Genomic DNA, 6,018 nt, shown 5'->3' with positions numbered 1-6,018 from the left:
AGCCGCTTATAAATAGTGTCAGGTTGTCCTCCGAAGAGGTTTACCAATTTCCAGTTTTGAAGCAATGTGTGAGATTGTCTGTTTTCCTACATCTGTCAATCCTGAATCACTAACTTTTATTTGAATGTCTTATTATGTCTATAAGTAAAGTTTTGCAGTTCTCTCTTGTGTGTATGTGTTTCTTTCTTTTTTAAAAAATTGAACTTTGGTTGATTTACAATGTCGTGCTAATTTCAGGTGTACAACCCAAGCTCATGTACACGGAAAACAGATTGGTGGCTGGAGTGGAGGGTTTGAAGCAGTGAAGGGCATCAAAGGGTGCACATTTCCAGTTATAAGATAAATGCCATGGGGATGTTATGGGCAGCATGATGACTATAGATAACAATATTGTATTGCATATTTGAGAGTTGCTAACAGAGTAGATCTTGGGAGTTCCCTGGTGGCTCAGTGGGTTAAAGATCACACTGCAGTGGTTCTGGTTGCTGCTGAGGCATGGGTTCAATCGCTGGCCTGGCACAGTGGATTAAGAATCCAGCCTTGTCACAGCTGTGGCATAGGTCACTACTGTGGCTCAGATTCAATCCGTGGCCCAGGAACTTTCATAGGCTGTGAGTGTGGCCATAAAGAAGAAATTCTCATCACAAGAAAAAAAAATCCTATAACTATGTATGGTGATGAATGTTACCTAGGCTTATGGTTGTAATCGTTTCCCACTATATACAAGTATGGAGTCAGTAAGTTATACACCTGAAACTAATAGGTTATTTATACATCAATTTTAAAATATCTCAATTAAAAAAAAAATGCTCAGTGAAAGAAGCCAAACACAAAAGGCCACACAGTGTATGATTCCACTTATACAAAATGTCCAGGAGTTCCATCGTGGCTCAGTGGTTAACGAACCTGACTAGTATCCATGAGGATGCAGGTCCGACCCCTGGCTTCACTCAGTGGGTTAAGGATCCGGGGTTGCCATGAGCTGTGGTGTAGGTCACAGACAAGGCTCAGATCCTGAGTTGCTGTGGCTGTGGCGTAGGCCGGCAGCTACAGCTCCGATTCAACCTCCAGCCTGGGAACTACCAAATGCCACAAGTGCAGACCTAAAAAGACAGAAGACAAAAATAAAATAAAGTAAGATAAGATAAGATAAGATAAATAAAATAAAATAAAATAAATATCCAGAAGAGACCAAAAAATGGAACAAGTTCTCTCCAACTTGGTGCTTTGGACATTTGGGCTCCACTGCTCCCTCTGGTGGAGAACTGACTTATTCACTGAAGGATATTGATAGACAGCATCTCTGGGCTCCAGTAGCACCCCCACCCCCTTCAGCCAGGACAACCAAAAATGTTCCTGTTGCCACCTGTCACCAAAGGGGCAAAATCTCCCTCAGTTGAGAACCACTTCCTTCCTCTAACCCTGGCACTTGCCATCTGTTTTTTCTGCCTCAAGAATGCCTCTTCCCAAACATCTCACCTCCAGGAGCTTGGCGCAAACAGCCTTGCTCACGGACCCCAACAAAGCACACACTGAGAACTCGGATTCCTGCTCCAGCCCTTGCAGGCGTTGGGGGGGAGTCTCCCCTTAGTGCTCACCTGTCTTGAACCTGATCTTCACTAACATTCCCCTCTTACCAGAAGCAAAGCCCCCACCCCACCCCAGCACCCCACAGGTGTGAGTCCCTGGCTAGATCATGACTATGCGGTCCTCTCCAAAGTTACCTTTATTTGTGGACCCTATGCTGTCACCTTGTCCACAAATAGAAAAGAACTTTGGTAGAACATGATGGTGTTTAAAACAAAGTACGAATAAGTGATACCACAGGAGGCAGGGCTGGAGGAGAGAAAAATTATTGAGGTTTGGGTTTGGGGCTTTCAGGGGGTCATCTTTCTCCCCTCCACGCCCAGACTTAGCTGCAGCGCCCTCCCCATCAGAGCTGGGCCACAGACCAACTTAATCCCCACCTCCTGCCATTCAAGAGCCTGCAGGGTCCCATCTGGCACCCACCTCGCTGACCCCTTTTGGCACTTGAATGTTCCATCCACCTCCAGGTTTTTGCCTGTGCTGTTCCCTGCACCAAGAATGCTGTTCCTTGTGCCTCAACCACGGGCCTGGGCCTCAATCTTCCCGTCTGTGAAATGGCGTCGGATTCCTATTCTCTGCCCAGATCTGTGCCCCGAGCTCTCCCCTCCACGGCCCCCCCGCGGACCTCCGCACCCGCAGGACCCCCGGGGGGGCTGAACTCCAAGTCCCAGAAAGCCCTGCTCTTCCCAGGGTTGGGGCCGGGTCTTTCTCTCCGCGCGCTCAGTTTGGGAGGCTTCAGCAATTTTCAAATTTCGGCGCTGAGCGGACGGGGCGGGGACAACTGCGGCCAGGCCACCTCCCCATTAGCCCGAGGCCCGGGCAGAGAAGCTGGTCTGTCCACTCCGCTGGCTCTCCAGGCTCGACAGGCGGCAGGGGCTCTTGGTCCATTTCCAGGACGGGAAATTGAGGAACGGGGTGACCCGGGGACCTGTCCTGGGACCCCCAGCAGGGGTGGGGCGGAGGCGAGATTAGAACCCGCGGCCCTCTAACCCCAGGGCGCTGGAAAGTTAACAGCCAATTGCTGCCTGCTTTGAGGCCAAAGAGTGCGGGCGGTGGGAGAGAAATCCCGAGCCAGGGGTGATCCAACCAGTCCCTCCCCACTTCCATCCCCCATCCCCTCCCGCTTCTTCCCTCCCCGCTGCGCGCGGGAGTTTGGCGCCAGATTTTTCAAAATCTCAGCTGAACGGCTGCCGCTGGCTCCCAGCCAGGATCGCGAGACTTGATTCTAAATTCTGGCGCCTGGATTCGGGGGACCGCGGATTCTGGAGTCTGCACTGGAATCTCTCATTCCAGAGCCTGGACCTGGGGGGCTGTGGATTCTCCATCGGTCGAGTGGCACAGGTTCCAAAGCCTGAACCTAGGGGCCCCTAATTCGCAAACCTGTACTAGGGGGCTGGGATTCCAGAGCCTGAATTTGGAGGGTCCTGATTTCAGAGCCTGGAGGAAGGCTGGATCTTGAACCCAGATTCCAGAGCCTGCAGGCTAAACCTGCAGAACTAGGGAGCCTGGGGCTGGAACCCTGAAATCCCAATTAAAGTGCTGGGCTGGAAGGCATAATTAAATGGACAGACACTGATTGGACCTTTCTGTGAGCCCTGCATTGGGGCCACATCAGTGAGAACAACAAAGATCCAGCAGGGAGCTGACAAGTACAGAGTAGAGAGACAAAGAAAAGAGAGACCTAACAACTGAGTGAATGTATGGGGTGTTAGGATAGCAAGTGGGGAGGAACAAAGCAGGACAGGGGGCTTGGGTGGAGCCTGTGAGGTAGGGGGTGCATTTTTTTTTTTTTTAAGCATATGGAGGTTCCCAGGCTAGGGATCAAATCAGAGCCTCAGCTGCCGGCCTACACCACAGCCACAGCAACGCCAGATCTGAGCGGCATCTGAGATCTACACCAGCGCTCACGGCAATGATGGATCCCACTGATCAAGGCTAGGGATCGAACCCGCAACCTCATGATTCTTAGTCGGTTTCATTTCCGCTGCACCACAACGGGGACTCCAGCGGGGGTGCATTTTTAAACAAGGTGGGTCTCTTGGAGGAGGTGTCACTGGGGCAAGGACTTGAAGAAAAAGAGGGCACTATTCAGGTGAACAAGTCGGGAGCCACCTTCCGGGGAGAGGGACGAACCAGTGCACAGTCCACACCCCACAATGGTGGACATGGCAAGGGACAAGAGAAGTTCCAGTGGATGAAGCCAGGTGTTAGAGAAGGAAACATCTGTAACATCTGTGTATTCGTTATCAAGTGCCGTGTAGAGAAATATAGTGGCTTAAAACCATTCTGCTGAGCCAGGTAGGGAACTCCTGAATGTCTCTGTTCTTTAGGCTTGACAGCTAAGTTAGAGACACTCTTTGTGTATTTGATGTATTTCCCATTTCAGAAATGAAAAAACCCAGATTTCTGTTGTGGCTCAGTGGTAACAAACCCAAATAGTATCCATGATGATGTGGATTTGATTCTTGGCCCTGATCAGTGAGTTAAGGATCCAGCGTTGCTGTGAGTATGGTGTAGGTCACAGATGCGGCTTGGATCCCACATTGCTGTGGCTGTGGCCTAGGCCGGCAGCTGAAGCTCAGATTCAACCCCCAGCCTGAGAACCTCCATATGCCACAGGTGCAGCCCTAAAAAGATCAAAAAGATAAAAAATGAAAAAATAAACCACACTTCCTCATACTGCTGTATAGAACAACATGGTCCCAACAGAAACAGAATATCCCACAAAAACAAAATGATAATTATGTGACCAATAGAGGCAGTTAACCTTAGCAAGGGTGATCATGTTGCAATGTATAAATGTATCAAAACAATACCTGAAACTTAACACAGTGTTCTATGTCAGTGATATCTCAATTTTAAAAAGGAATATCTTCCCAAAAAAAGTAGTTACTAAATATTCTAGTAGCTGCTTTAAAGAATGAAAAGTTTGTGATTAGCAAATGCAAGCTATTATATACATGGACTAGATAAACAAGGTCCTACTGTAGAGCACAGGGAACTATATTCAATATCCTGTGATAAACCATAGTGGAAAAGAATATGAAGAAGAGTATATATGTATGAATCACTTTGCTGTAGGCAGAAATTAACACTGTAAATCAATTATACGTCAAAAAAATAAATTAAAAACAAATTATCAACAAAATCCCTTCCAGAATGCCATGTTTAAAAAAAAAAGTGAGGGAGTTCTCTTCGTGACTCAGCGGTTAATGAACACGACTAGGATCCATGAGGATGCAGGTTCTATCCCTGGCCTTGCTCAGTGGGTTAATGATCTGGCGTTGCTGTGGTGTAGGCACGCAACTGTAGCTCTGATTCCACCCCTAGCCTGGGAACTTCCATATGCCATGGGTGTGGCCCTAAAAAGCTAAAAAAAAAAAAAAAAAAAAGTGAAAAGAAACAGAGAGAATTTTCGGGGGGGGGTTCCCATGCCCACGGCCTAAGGAGGTTGCCAGGCTAGGGGTCAAATCAGAGCTACAGCTGCTGGCCTACACCACAGCCACAGCCACACCAGATCCGAGCCTCAACTCCTAGCTATACCACAGCTCATGGCAATGCCAGATCCTTAACCCACTGAGCAAGGCCAGGGATCAAACCTGCATCCTCATGGATGCTAGTCAGATTCATTTCTGCTGAGCCACAATAGGAACTCCAGAGAATAATTTTTAATATGTTTTACTTAACTTGACACACTCAAGATATTCTAACCAATACTGCAATCAACATACATTTTTTTTTTTTTTTTGGCCGCATCCAAAGCATCCAGAAGTTTCCAGGCCAGTGATCGAACCCAAGACTCAGCAATGACAACACTGGATCCTTTAACCACTAGGCCACCAGGGAACTCCAGCATCCACAAATTACTAATGAGCTATTTTATATTCTTTTTTTTTTTTTCCTTACACTAAGTCTTCGAAATCCAGTGTGGTTTTTATACTTACAGCATATTGCAACTTGGATGCTAAATTTTCAACAGTTTAAGACAACAATAAAGTTGTGTTTAAGGGGAAAGTATTTAACACCATTTCTGTTTGTGTGTTTTAGTTAAATAAAATTAAATTCAGTTTGGAGTTCTCCAGCAGCCTAGTGGTTAAGGACCTGGAATCGTCACTGCTATGGCTTGGGTCCCTGCTGTGGCTCAGGTTCACTTCCCAGCCTGGGAATTTTGGCATGCTGCAGGCACAGCTGAAAACAAATAAACAACAACAACAAATTTTAATTAAATTTGAAATTTGATTCCTTAGTCAGTCTAGCCATATTCTAAGTGCTCAGTAGCCTCAGGTGGCCGCTAGCACCTAGCCAGCACAGGTGGAGAGGATGCTAAGAAGCCACCCAGGCAAGGGACTATAGTGACGTGGGCTGGGGTCGGTACTGCACTTTTTTTTTCTGGGACACCTGCCACTTATGGCAGTTTCCAGCTAGGGATGG

Source organism: Sus scrofa, chromosome 2, assembly GCF_054392235.1.
Source record: "Sus scrofa isolate SSC_HxYL_T2T_F1_AM1 chromosome 2, Sscrofa_HxYL_maternal_Yorkshire_Landrace_v2.0, whole genome shotgun sequence".
NCBI lineage: Eukaryota > Metazoa > Chordata > Mammalia > Artiodactyla > Suidae > Sus > Sus scrofa.
The sequence above is the reverse complement of the archived record's forward strand: the minus strand, read 5'-3'. Positions refer to the sequence as shown.